This window comes from Pan troglodytes, chromosome 1, assembly GCF_028858775.2.
Source record: "Pan troglodytes isolate AG18354 chromosome 1, NHGRI_mPanTro3-v2.0_pri, whole genome shotgun sequence".
Lineage (NCBI taxonomy): Eukaryota > Metazoa > Chordata > Mammalia > Primates > Hominidae > Pan > Pan troglodytes.
The window spans coordinates 190,633,717-190,648,808 of record NC_072398.2 but is presented as its reverse complement, the minus strand read 5'-3'; the positions used below and the strand labels follow the sequence as shown (position 1 = coordinate 190,648,808).

Below are 15,092 nucleotides of genomic sequence, written 5' to 3'. Positions count from 1 at the left end.
GCAGGCAGATCATCTGAGGTCGGGAGTTTGAGACCAGCCTGACTAACATGGAGAAACCCCATCTCTACTAAAAATACAAAATTAGCCGGGCATGGTGGTGCATGCCTGTAATCCCAGCTACTCAGGAAGGCTGAGGCAGGAGAATAGCTTGAACCTGGGAGGTGGAGGTAGCGGTGAGCCGAAATCATGCCACTGCACTCCAGCCTGGGCAACAAGAGTGAAACTCTGTCTAAAAAAAAAAAAAAAAAAAAATATATATATATATATATATATATATATATATATATATATATATATATATATAAATTTTAGGGAAGGCTTTGGACCACAAGACATGGACTGGAGGTTCCAGCCAATCGCATATGGGTGTTTGTTTGTTTTTGGAAACAGGCTGGAGTGCAGTGGCACAATCTTAGCTCACTGCAGCCTTGACCTCCCAGGCTCAAGCGATCCTCCCACTTCAGCCTCCTCAGTAGGTACTTCTTTCATAGGACTCTTAAGGCACAGGGAGACCCTGAATAAGTGGAGAGTCATATATCTACATTTCTGTATAGGAAAACTCCATGTTGGCCAGGTGTGGTGGCTCATACCTGTAATCTCAGTACTCTCGAAAGCTCAGGCAGGAGAATCACTTGAGGCTAGGAGTTCAAGACCAGCTGGGGCAACACAGTGAGATCCCTTTCTCTACAAAAAAAAAAAAATTAGCAGGGTGTAGTGGTGTCTCCCAGCTACTTGGGAGGCTGAGGTGGAAGGATCACTTGAACCCTGGAATTTGAGGCTGCAGTGAGCTGTGATTGAGCCATGACATCCTAGCCTGGGTGACAGAACAAGACTGTCTCTAAAAACACAAAAAATAAAAATAAAAACGTAAAAACAAATGGATAGGCATGGTGGCTCATGCTTGTAATCCCAGCACTTTGGGAGGCCAAGGTGGGAAGATCCCTTGAGCCCAAGATTTCAAGACTGGGCAACATAGATGTATATATATATAATATTTGAAATCTATGATGAAAGTATATATATTTAGCTTATGATAAAGGTTAAATTCAAGAGCAGTGAGGAAAGGGTAGACTAGATGTTGAGGTAATTGGCCATATATTCAGAAAAAAATTCAACTTAGATTTCTATATCAGCATACCAAAACTATATTCTTGAACAAATTAATTGAGGGCCCATATATAAAGATAGCAAATTATAAAAGGCCTAAAAGAAATTTAAAAAATAATTTTTTTTGTCATGGAAAACATTTCTGGGCAGTACACAAAACCTAAAAAAGATAAGAAAAATGCTTAAAGTTGACTTTATCACACTTTTTAAGATTTTTTTACAATAAAAATTACAGATAAAATTAAAAGTCAGAAAAGTTGAGAGTCATATATCTACATTTCTGTATAAGGAAACTCCATGTTGGCCGGGTGTGGTGGCTCACACCTGTATTATAATGTATATTTACAATTACATATATATATTACATATACAATTACATATCTAAATATATATTTAGATTATATATATTATATAAATTATATAAATTATATAATTTACAGTATACATTACAAGACAAGCATTAATATGGAAAACATACAAATAACTCTTATAAATCAATAAGACAAGCTCTATGAAACACTTAAAAGAATACCTGGCAGGGCGCGGTGGCTCACGCCTGCAATCCCAGCACTTTGGGAGGCCAGGGTGGGCGGATCACCTGAGGTCAGGAGTTTGAGACCAGCCTGCCCAACATGGAGAAACCCAATCTCTAGTAAAAATACAAAAAATTAGCCAGGTGTGTGGTGGGCACCTGTAATCCCAGCTCCTAGGAACGCTGAGGCAGGAGAATCGCTTGAACCTCGGAAGCAGAAGTTGCAGTGAGCCGAGATTACGCCACTGCACTCCAGCCTGGGCGATAAGAGCGAAACTCCTTCTCAAAAAAAAAAAAAAAAAAAAAAAAAAAAGAATATCTAATTCAAATATTCTACAAACTTTTTAGAGAATAGAAAAATAAAGAACATTCTCAAACTCATTAATGGGGCTGATATAAACTTGATACCCAAACCAGTGATAGGCAGTAAGAGAAAGGAATATTAAAGGCCAATCTATTTTACGAACATAGATGCAAAAATCCCATATAAAATATTAACAGATTGGGCTGAGCACGGTGGCTCACGCCTATAATCCTAGCACTTTGAGAGGCTGAGGCAGGTGGATCTCCTGAGGTCAGGAGTTTGAGACCAGCCTGGCCAACATGGTGAAACCCTGTCTCTACCAAAAATACAAAAATTAGCTGGGCATAATGGTACACACCTGTAGTCCCAGCTACTCAGGAGGCTGAGGCAGGAGAATTGCTTGAACCTGGGAGGCAGAGGTTGCAGCGACCCAAGATCATGCCACTGCTCTCCAACCTCAGCAACAGAGCAAGGACAGAACGGTTTCAAATAAGAAAATCTATTAATGCAAAGAGTTTAAGATCATATCAAGATACACACAAAAAAGCAACTCAAATGTCTGTTTTTGCTCCACCTACCATGGTAATTTTTTCTGCAGGATCAAGCCTGAAAATGAGGACCTAAGAGGCCAGGTCCCGGACCAGGAGGGAGCATAGACACCATGCCCTCCCCAGCCTCATCCCTTCTCCCAAGGAACAATTTACAGAGCCTGGACACACCCTCCTAGGGACTAGAGCAAAAAATAGGGAAGATAAATGTCCCTTCTATTTCCTTTTTATTAGAATTAACTCAGGATTTCTCTTCTTTCAATACAATTTTAAGTTGTAGTCATAGAGATATTTTATATTTGAACAGAGACTGAATCTGATTCATCCCCTGTGCTCCCCAATTGCAGAAGTCCTTCGATTTTGTTTTAAAGAGACACGATCTCATTATGTTGCTCAGGCCAGACTGGAACTCCTGGGCTCAAGCAATCCTCCCACTTCAGGCCCCTGAGTAGCTGGGACTACAGGCGTGTGCCACGGAATCAGCAAGTAACAGATCACTGAATCAACCCCCAACCCACACTAGGCTGAGCCTTACTTAAGGACCTTCCCTAGCTGTGCCCTTCTCTCTCAGGGGCAGGTTCTCAGAGCTCAGTTTGGAGCTCACGGACTAAATCTTCTTACACCTTGCCGAATGCACCAGGCTTACATCATTTCCTTGATCATCTCCCAAAATCTCTCTCCTTGCTGTTCTGTTTTCCCTCCCCTGACCCAGCATCCAAGTTCTCTGCCAGTCTCCCATCCTAACCTTCCCACGGTGTCTTCTGGGACATGGGTTCAACAATCAGCCAGCTGCCTTACTGTTCTCAATTTCCGGGAGCGTGTCCTCTGCCTCCAAGCCACAGAACTCAACATGATCCCTGACAACAGTCCTTCCCTGCAGCCCTCTTACCCGGAAGCTGATTATCCTCTCACACCACATCCCTCAGGGACAGGGGGTGGAATCAGTGTCCACATTGTTTCTTGTAAAAAATCATATATTTATTTATTTCACCCTGTCACCCAGGCTTCAGTGCAGTGGTGCCATCAGGGCTCACTGCAGCCTCAACTTCCTAGGCTCAGACCTCCCAAGTAGCTGGGACCGCAAGCGTGCACCACCACACCTGGCTATTTTTTATTTTTTGTAGTGGGGCTGAGGTGTCTCCCTATGTTGCTCAGGCTGTCCTCAAATTCCTGGACTCAAGCCATCCTCCTGCCTCGGCCTTCCAAAGTGCTGGGATCATAGGCATGGGCCGGACTGCACCCGGCCTCCACATTGTGTCTTTAGATATTTTTCCAGACATCTGATTATAGAAATCCCTACTCTCAGGCATATGCCAACTGATTCCTTTTTTTTTTTTCTTTGAGAAGGATTCTCACTCTGTCGCCCAGGCTGGAGTGTGGTGGCACAATCTCAGCTCACTGCAACCTCTGCCTCCCGGGTTCAAGAGATTCTCCTGCCTCAGCCTCCTGAGTAGCTGGGCTTACAGGCATGTGCCACCATGCCCAGCCAATTTTTGTATTTTTAGTAGAGACGGGGTTTCACCATGTTGGTCAGGCTGGTCTCGAACTCCTGACCTCGTGATCTGCCCGCCTCACCCTCCCAAAGTGCTGGGATTACAGGCATGAGCCACTGCGCCCGGCCATTATACCAACTGATTCTGTCATCCCTCCTCCTTGTTGCCATCATCCTGTTTTCCCTGGGTCACTGTCTCTCACTCACTAGTGATTTGGGCACCTGGATCATATCTTCCCCTCCTCTCAGAATCCTGCCATCACCTGGTGCACTTCAATAACTTCTTCTTCTTCTTTTTTTTGAGACAGAGTGTAGTGGCATGATCTCAGCTCACTGCAACCTCCAACTCCTGGGCTCAAGCAATCCTCCCACCTCAGCCTCCCAAGTAGCTGGGACTACAGTCATGCGCCACCATGCCCAGCTAATTTTTGGTATTATGAGTAGAGAGGGGGTTTCTGCCATGTTTCCCAGGCTGGCCTCAAACTCTTGGACTCAAGTGATCCACTCACCTTGGCCTCCCAAAGTGCTGGGATTAAAAGTGTGAGCCCCCACTCCCAGCCTCAACCACTTCTTCTTCTTCTTTTTTTTTTTTTTTTTTGAGACAGAGTTTTGCTCTTGTTGTCCAGGCCATAGTGCAATGGCCCGATCTCGGCTCACCGCAACCTCCACCTCCCGGGTTCAAGCAATTCTTCCGGTTCAGCCTCCCAAGTAGCTGTAATTACAGGCATGCCCCACCCTGCCTGGCTAAGTTTTTGTATTTTTAGTAGAGACGGGGTTTCTCCATGTTGGTCAGACTGGTCTCGAACTCCTGGCCTCAGGTGATTCACCCGCCTCGGCCTCCCAAAGAGCTGGGATTATAAGCGTGAGACACCGTGCCTGGCCATCAACAACTTCTTTAGGCCGGGCGCGGTGGCTCATGCCTGTAATCCCAGCACTTTGGGAGGCCGAGGTGGGTAGATCAAGAGGGCAGGAGATTGAGACTATCCTGGCTGACACTGTAAAACCCCGCCTCTACTAAAAATACAAAAAATTAGCCAGGCGCTGTGGCAGGCGCCTGTAGTCCCAGCTACTTGGGAGGCTGAGGCAGGAGAATGGCGTGAACCCGGGAAGCGGAGCTTGCAGTGAGCTGAGATCGCGCCACTGCACTCTGTCTGCCTAGGCGACAGAGTGAAACTCTGTCTCAAAAAAACAAAAACAAACAAACCAAAAAACTTCTTTAACGACCCATTCAACAGCCTGCATTCTCAGTTTCTTGACTATTTCCTTTCTAGTGACCATCTCTTCAACTCTTCTTCAGCAGTATTTTTAAGGAAGGCTATGCCTGGGGTTTGGTATCCTCCAGAAGTGTCTCACCTCTGAAATATTAAAATCAAACAAGAGCCACTGTGTAAGATGTCTGACACCCGTGTCGGGGAAACCACGTGGAGAGGCCCTGAGACTACATGGAGAGGGAGAGGGGCCAAGCTGAGCCCAGCTTTCCAGCTGTCCCCACCAAGGCACTAGCCATTTGACTAAAGCCATTTTGAACCTTCCAGACCGACAGCATCACCAGCTAAATACCTCCAAAAGCCCGAATTGACACCAAATGGAGAGAAAAAATCGCCCAGCCAAACCTTGCCTGAATTCCTGATCCACAGAATAGTGAGGTATTACAAAATATTTTTAAGTTTTTATTTTGAACTAATTACAGATTCATAGGAAGTTTCAAAAATAGTACAGAAAGGTGCTAAAGACCTTTTATCCAATTTGTCTCAGTGATAGCATCTTTCATAACTGTAGAGCAATTATAAAACCAGGAAACTGACAATACAATCCACAGACTACATTCAGATGTCACCAGTGTTACATGCATTCATATGTGATCGCATGCACGTACAGTTCTAAGCAATTTTATCACATGTGACATTAGCGTAGCCACCACCACAATCAAGACACAAAACTATTCCATTTCTGCAAAGATCCCCCATGCTACCTTTTTCTGGTGGCATCTCTTTCTCTTCCACTTGCCCCTTAAACCTTGGTGACAGTACTTTGTTTCTATCTCTATAATTTTGTCCACTATGAAAATATTACAGAGATGGAACTATACAGTACACATCTTTTTGAGATTGGCTTTTTTCTTTTTTTCTTTTTTTTTGAGACGGAGTCTCACTCTGTTGCCCAGGCTAGAGTGCAGTGGTGCGGTCTCGGCTCACTGCAAGCTCCGCCTCCTGGGTTCACACCATTCTCCTGCCTCAGCCTCCTGAGTAGCTGGGACTACAGACACCCGCCACCATGCCCAGCTAAATTTTTTTTGCATTTTTAGTAGAGACGGGGTTTCACCATGTTAGCCAGGATGGTCTTGATCTCCTGACCTCATGATCTGCCCACCTCGGCCTCCCAAAGTGCTGGGATTACAGGCATGAGCCACCGCGCCTGGCCGAGATCGGCTTTTTTCATTCACCATACTTCCCTTGAGAAACACCTACCTGTTGAGTGTATCAATAGTTTGTACATTTTTACTGCTGAGTAGTATTCCGTGGTATGGATGTACCACAGTCTGTTTAACCATTCACCCACTGAAGGATATTTGGGTTGTTTCCCATTTGGGGCTATTAAGAATCAAGTTGTTATGAACATTCATGTACATATTTTTGTGTGGACCTAAATTTTCATTTCTCTGGAATAAATGCCTGGAAGTGCGATTGTTGGATCATATGGTAAGTGTATATTAAGTTTTGTTTTGTTTGTTTTGTTTTGTTTTAGACAGGGTCTTGCTCTGTCACCCAGGATGGAGTGCAGTGGTGCAAACACAGCTCACTGCAACCTTGACCTCCCAGGCTCAAACAATCCTCTCACCTCAGCTTCCTCAATAGCTGAAACCACAGGCATGCACCATCATGCCCGACTAATTTTTTTTTAATTTTTTCTGTAGAGACAGGGTCTCACCATGTTGCCCAGGCTGGTCTTGAACTCCTGGGCTCAGGTGATCCTCCAGACTAGTCTTGAATTCCTGGGCTCAAGTGATCCTCCAGCCTTGGCCTCCCAAAGTGCTGGGATTATAGGCATAAGCCACCATGTCCAGCCTATATTAAGTTTTTTTTTTTTTGAGATGGAGTCTCACTCTGTCACCCAGGCTAGAGTGCAGTGGTGCGAACTTGACTCACTGCAACTTCTGCCTCCCAGGTTCAAGTGGTTCTCCTGCCTCAGCCTCCCAAGTAGCTGGGATTACAGGCCTGTGCCACTATGTCCACCTAATTTTTGTAGTTTTAGTAGAGACAGGGTTTCACCATGTTGGCCAGGCTGGTCTTGAACTCCCAACCTTAGGTGATCTGCTCGCCTCGGCCTCCCAAAGTGCTGGGATTACAGGTGTGAGCCACCGTGCCTGGCCTATATTAAGTTTGTAAAGAAACTGCCAAAATGTTTTCCAGAGTGGTTGTGCTATTTTATATTCCTACCAATGATGTATAAGAGATCCAGTTTCTCCATAAACTTGCCAGCATTTGTTGTTCTTACTATTTTTATTTTAGCTGTTCTATTATTTTATTTTATTTTTGAGACAGGGTCTGGCTCTGTCACACTGGCTGGAGTGCAGTGGCGTGATCTTGGCTCACTGCAACCTCCGCCTCCTGTGTTCAAGCTATTCTCCTGCCTCAGCTTCCCGAGTAGCTGGGACTACAGGCACGCACCACCATGCCCAGCTGATTTTTGTATTTTTAGTAGAGATGGGGTTTCACCATGTTGGCCCAGCTGGTCTTGAACTCCTGACCTCAGGTGATCCACCCGTCTTGGCCTCCCGAAGTGCTGGGATTACAGGCATGAGCCACTGTGCCTGGCCTCATTCTGTTGTTTTAAATGTGTGATAATATCTTGCCATGATTTGAACTTGCATTCTCCTAATGGCTATTAATACTAAACATCTTTACAAGTGCTTATTTCCCATCTGTATATCCTCTTTGTTTGAAATGTCTGTTTATGTCTTTTGCCTATTTTCTAATTGGATGCATTTGCGACTTCTTTATATATTCTAGATATGAGTCCTTTGTTAGACGTATAGTTTGCAAGTATTTTCTCCTATTCTGTAACTTGGCTTTTTATACTTTTAAAATCAGGCCTTTGGCAAAGCAAAAGATTTTAATCTTGATGAAGTTCAATGTATTGATTTTTTTCTTTTACATATTTTGGTTTTGGTATCATGTCTAAGAACTTGCTGAGCCCTACGTCCAGCAGATGTTCTCTGTCTTAATAATTTATAGTTTTAGGCCGGGCACGGTGGCTCACGCCTGTAATCCCAGCACTTTGGGAGGCCGAGGCAGGCAGATCACCTGAGGTCAGGAGTTCGAGACCAGCCTGATCAACATGGAGAAACCCCATCCCTACTAAAAACACAAAATTAGCCAGGCATGACAGCACATGCTTGTAATCCCAGCTACTTGGGTGACTGAGGCAGGAGAATCGCTTGAACCAGGGAGGCGGAGGTTGGGGTGAGCTGAGATCGCACCATTGCACTCCAGCCTAGGCAACAAGAGCGAAACTTCGTCTCAAAAAAAAAAAAAAAATAATAATAATAATTTATAGTTTTACACTTTACATTTGAATTATGATCCTTTTGAGGTAAATTTTGTATAAAATATGAGGTTTATGCCATGGTTCATTTTTTTGCCTATGGATATCCAATTATCCTTCAATCACTAAATTATTTTTCAGTTTAAATGGATCCTAGTGGTAGATGGATCTCAAGGTAGGTGATTCCTCCCACTTTATCATTTTCCAACTGGCTTTAGATATTCTTTTTTTAATTATTCTTTTTTGTTTATTCTTTTGGTTTTAGATATTCTAGTTCCTTTTTGCCTTCCTATATAAATTTTAGAAAAACCTTGTCTGTGTTTACAAAAAAAATCTTGTCTTGATTTTTGATAGGAATTGTGTTAAACCTGTAGTTCAACTGACATCTTTACTATATTGAGTCTTCTAATTCATGGACATGGTAGATCTCTCTATTTATTTAGATTTGCTTTGATTTCTCTCACCAGCATTTTGTAGTTTTCAACATATCAGTCCTGGACATTTTTTTGTTACTTTTGTCCCTAAGTATAGCATTTTCAGTGATTATGATGGTATTTTAAATTTTGTTTTCCACATGTTCATTGCTAATATACAGCAATAAAATTGATTTTTGTATGTTGATCTTGTGAGGTTTTTGTTTTGTTTTGTTTTGCTTTGCTTTTTTTTGAGACAGGGTCTCATTCTGTCACGCAGACTGGAGTGCAGTGGTGCAATCACAGCTCACTGCAGTCTCAACCTTCCAGGCTCAGGTGGTCCTTCCACCTCAGCCTCCCAGGTAGCTGGGACTACAGGCGAGCACCACCATGTCCAGCTTTTTTTTTTTGTATTTTTAGTAGAAATGGGGTCTCACTATGTTGCCTAGGGTAGTCTCGAACTCCTGGGCTCAAGCGATCCATCCACCTTGGCCTCCCAAAATGCTGGGCTAACAGGTGTGAGCCACCACACCTGGCCATTTTCTGTTTTTTTGATAGCAGCCATCCTAATGGGTGTGAGATGGTATGTCATCATAGTTTTGATTTACATTTCCCTGACAGTCTACCTAGAAGTAATATTATGTCGCCTGATACATAATGTAAGAACCTTCCAACAGTACTATTCCATTGCCACTCCTCTTGTTCATTGCACTGTTTCGGTCATATATTTTATTTCTCCATATGCTTTTGAGCCTACAATACAGTATTAATATTTCTGCTTTAAAGAGTCCATTGACTATTTTTAAAGAGAAATAAACAAAAATGCTTTATTTTTACAGGAACCTATAACATTCGTATTTTTAGAATTAAATCCCAATAACACATTTAATACTGTCTTCTATTCCCATTTCAGCATGGCTACTATTGGTTTTGTGCTTGCCTGGAATACCATGATTCCTTAAGTTGTTTCTGGAGTCCTCATCAAGGCTTTTTGGACTATATGCTGTTGTTAACTCAGTATCTCTATGGGAGAATGAAGTCTGGGGCTTCCTATTCCACCATCTTGCTGACATTACGCCCCAAGAGTCCACTGACTTTTAAAGAATTTAAGAAAGTAAAGAATAATATCTTTCACATCAACCTATGTACTATTTTCAGTGTTCTTCCTTTTTTCCTGGAAATCCAAAGTGCTATTTGGTGTAATTTTCCTTTAAACTGAAGCCCTTTCTTCATCATTTCATACATTTGGTTCTGCTGGTGACAAATTCAACTTTAATTTATTTGAAATTCTTCATTTTGTCTTCATTTTTGAAATACATTTTCACTGGATATTAAGTTCTAGGTTTGCAGGTTTTTGTGTTTTTGTGTGTGTGTATGTTTTTACTTGAGCACTTTATTTTATTTCATTTTTTTGAGAAAGAGTCTCGCTGTGTCACCCAGGCTGGAGTGCTGTGGTGCAATCTTGGCTCACTGCAGCCTCTACCTCCCAGATTCAAGCAATTCTCATGCCTCTGCCTCCTGAGTAGCTGGGATTACAGATGTGCACCACCATGCCCAGCTCGTTTTTGTATTTTTAGTAGAGACAGGGTTTTGTCATATTGGCCAGGCTGGTCTTAAACTCCTGGTCTCAAATGATCCTCCTGCCTCAGCCTCCCAAAGTGCTGAGATTACATGTGTGAGCCACTGTGCCCAGCCTACTTGAGCACTTTAAAGAAGTTGTTCCAGTGTTGGCTGGGCTCCACTGTTTCTAGTGACAAGTCAGCTATTATTCATATGTTTGGTTCCCTGTAGGTCTTTTATCTCTGGCCACTTTAAAGTTTTTCTTTTTCTTTTTTATTTTTATTTTTTTTGAGACAGAGTCTTGCTCTGTCACTCAGGCTGGAGTGCTGTGGCGCAGTCTTGGCCCACTGCAACCTCCACCTCCTGGATTCAAGCAATTCTCCTGCCTCAGCCTCCTGAGTAGCTGGGATTACAGGCACACACCACCACGCCTGGCTAATTTTTGTATTTTTAGTAGAGACGGGGTTTCACCTTGTTGGTCAGGCTGGTCTCAAACTCCTGACCTCGTGATCCACCCGCCTCAGCCTTCCAAAGTGCTGGGATTACAGGTGTGAGCCACTGCGTCCAGCCTAAAGTTTTTCTTTATCCATAACAGTTTGACTATTATGTATCCCAATACGGTGTTATTTGTACTTATCAAATTGTGGGTTTCTGATCTTCTGGTCTATAGATTGCTGCTTAGAAAAAATTAAAGTTGGAAAATTTCAGCTAGTATTTCCTCAAATATTTGTTGTTCTCCACAATCTCTCTCTCTTATCTTTGTGGAACTCCAATTATACATATATTAGATCTTTCAACAGTGTCCAATAGGCCATAAAGATTGTGATCACTTTTTTTTTCAATTTTTTCACCCTCTGTGCTTCAGTTTGGTTGATCCTATTAACTAGTATTTACACTTATGGGTTATTTCTTCAATTATGTCAAATCTATTCTTAATACATCCAACACATTTTAAATTTCAGATATTGGCTGGGTGCGGTGGCTCATGCCTGTAATCCCAGCACTTTGGGAGGCTGAGGCAGGTAGATCACAAGTTCAGGAGATCGAGAACAGCCTGGCAAACATGGTGAAACCTTGTCTCTACTAAAAATACAAAAATTAGCTGGGTGTGGTGGTGTGTGCCTGTAATCCCAGCTACTTGGGAGGCCGAGGCAGGAGAATCATTTGAACCTGGGAGGCAGAGGTTGCAGTGAGCTGAGATTGTGCTATTACACTCCAGCCTGGGTGACAGGGTGAGACTCCATCTAAAAATAAATAAATAAATAAATAAATACATAAATAAATAAATTTTAGATGTTATATTTTTCCTTTTTAGGATTTTCATTTGGTTCTTTTCTACTACTTTCAAGTCTCTCTTGATAGCCTTCATTTTTTTATTTTTGTAAATTATTTTATTTCTTCCTTGATGATTTAGAGGCCCTGTCTTCAAACCAGTACAAATATTTCATACATAATACCTGGCCATTTTCTAACCAATTGAGTAATTTGTTGCACAATAAGCTACCTCATGTCTTTCAGCAAGAAATACATTAAATTCGAACAGTAAAGACATTGCATACTGAATTAGGACACAATTAAAATTTCCTTTAAATATTTCTTTGGGGGAGAGGATACTACACTTCTACTCAATGGAGAGAAACATTTTTACAGTCCGGAAGTCTTCTATTTTTTTTTTAACACCTATTATGCCATGAATTCATAGGGAATAGTTTCCAGCAGCTCAGGCTCCTTCCCATTGGTTCTCACACAGTGTGCTTCTCTGGGTGGAGCAGGCTGGTGCTTCCGTTGAACCCAGGTAACTTTCTCTTTGGCTTCTTTCTTTTTCTGATCATTTTCCTTCACACGTTTCAGGAAGCTATCTCGGCTTTTAGAGTGCTTAATGTGCTCAATACACACATTAATTCTCTTGGCAAGAATCTTGCCCTTAACTTGTTTGTTTACAACAATGCCAACAGCATGCTGGGGAACATTGTAGACTCTTCCAGTTTTGCCATGGTAACACTTGTGGGACATTCCTTTTTGAACAGTACCCATTCCCTTGATGTCTACAATATCACCTTTCTTATAGATTCACATATACGTGGCCAAAGGAACAACTCCATGTTTTCTAAAAGGCCTAGAGAACATGTATCGGGTGCCTCTCCTCTTTCCCTTTGTGTTTGTCATTTTGGCGAATTACTGGAAGGTGGCGTTTCTGGCCGTAAGGCTGATATTCTTCATTTTTAAACCCAATATAACCATCCTTTCCTGTAGACTCTTAAGGACAATTTGTCATGGTTACTTTAAAGTTTTTGATTCCGAATTCTGATATTCGAATTGTCTGTGGCTCTGTTTCTATTGACTTTTTTTCTCTTGTCTATGGATCACATTTTTTTTTGTGGTTGTTGTTGTTTTGCATGTCTAATAGTTTTTATTGCACATTGACCATGAGTGATACGTTACAGAGATTCTGAATTCTGTTATACTCCTCTGAATAGTGTCAATTTTTTTTTTTTTTGCCAGCAGTTAAATTACTGGTGGATCATCTCAAACTTGTGGGTGTTTGATTTTACTCTTTGTTAGAATAAGTCTACTTTATTTATTTATTTATTTATTTATTTTGAGACAGAGTTTCGCTCTTGTTACCCAGGCTGAAGTGCAATGGCGCGATCTTGGCTCAGGGCAACCCCCATCCCCTGGGTACAAGCGATTCTCCTGCCTCGGCCTCCTGAGTAGCTGGGATTACAGGCGCCCAACACCATTCCCTGGCTAATTTTGTATTTTTAGTAGAGATGGGGTTTCACCATGTTGGCCAGGCTGGTCTCGAACTCCAGACCTCAGGTGAACCACCCGCCTTGGCCTCCCAAAGTGCTAGGATTATAGGAGTGAGCCACTGCGCCCGGCCTAAGTCTAGTTTTTATTTTGCTCCTAGTCATAGGCTATATCTCTTAACTCAGGATACAGGGTTTTCTCCTTAGGTATAGTCCTTTTGGGGTTTTGATGGACTGTCTTTTACCAAGCCCTGATAATGTGGCAGAATTTCAACTTCAAATTGTCTTCCTTGCAGTGAGCAGCAGCTAAAATCTTTGCTCAGTAATTTCATCCTTCCAGCTATTGGTTTCCCCGCTGAGTGACTTGGAGTCTTATTTGTGCATGTGCGATTCAAGGCTTAGCTCAGGATTTGAGGAAGTTTATGTGCAGATTTTTGGTTATTTTCTCTGGATCTTTTGTTTCTGGGGTTTCTCCCTCAATTTTCAGTCACTGTAACAGCCTGAACTCTATCTTCTGATTTAATTGACAAATTAAGTTCTGAATTTCTGTTCGAATTCTAGCTTTCTGCGCTGTGGAAACTGAAGAATTTTCCTTGGTGGAAAATCCATATAAATGTGGATCATACCCAGTGTGGTTCCCTTATTTGAAACACAGAATCTCCTTCCAGCTTATGCCTGGTTTTCGTCACTTTACAGTGCCTTAATTCAGTTTTTATTTTTTATCACTGCCAAATATTTTTAGCAGAATTTATAGTTGTTATCTATGAGGGAGTTAGTCAGATACAATCTACTCTGCCATTACCAGAACTAGAACTCAGACCAATTTAAGAACTAACAAAATTTAGTGAGCACCTTCTTTGTACTAAATATGTACAACATTGGTCAAAATAGATACAGCCCCTAGCTTCACAGAGCTCACACTTAGGGTAGCGGTTCAGATAAGACAGAAGTGTGCTGACAGCTACATTAGAGGAAACTTGTGGGACTATCGGGACCTAAAGTGTAGTGATATCAGCTCTCTAAGAAACATTTTGGGCCAGGCGCGGTGGCTCACGCCTGTAATCCCAGCACTTTGGAAGGCTGAGTTGGGTGGATCACCTGAGGTCAGGAGTTCAAGACCAGCCTGGCCAACATGGTGAAACCCTGTCTCTACTAAAAATACATAAATTAGCTGGGCGTGATAGTGCACACCTGTAATCCTAGCTATTCAGAAGGCCGAGGCAGGAGAATCGCTTGAACCTGGGAGGTTGCGGTGAGATGAGATTGCGCCATTGTACTCCAGCCTGGGCAACAAGAGCGAAACTCCGTCTCAAAAAACAAACAAACAAACAAAACCACGTCTTGCTAGAGATCCTATTTGCAGCCTGTCTCAGAGATCCTTAGCTCAAATTTAAAACCTCCTTGATGAGTTTCAAGTGAAGGCTAAGTTTTAAAGGAAAAATTCTTAAGGTTTTTGTTGTTGTTTTGTGTCTTTTTTTTTTTTTTTTTTTTAAGATATAAGGCCCCACTATGTTGCTCAGGCTGGTCTTGAACTCCTGGGTTCATGTGATTCTCCTGCCTTGGCCTCCCAAAATGTGAGGATTACAGGCGTGAGACAGTGTATCAGGCCCTTCTTGAGCTTTTCTTTCACTCCTCTCTTCTTCCTCTTCCTTCTTTTCTCTCTTCTCCCTTTCCTTTCTTCCTCTTTCCCTTTCTTCTTTCCAAAGTATTTACCGAACACTTTCTCTGTATCTAGGCACTGTTTTGTTTAATATAGAAGGTGCAATTATCCTCAACAAACTCCTGTTGATCCTTAAAGACACCACGTCCAGAAAGTCTCTCCAGGATCAACAAGCTGGATT

General features: G+C 42.3%; 1 pseudogene; it reads right to left on the bottom strand.

The window, feature by feature from the left end:
- Window positions 1-12,172: 12,172 nt before the first annotated feature.
- Window positions 12,173-12,690, bottom strand: LOC107973907 (large ribosomal subunit protein eL21-like; annotated as a pseudogene).
- Window positions 12,691-15,092: the final 2,402 nt, after the last annotated feature.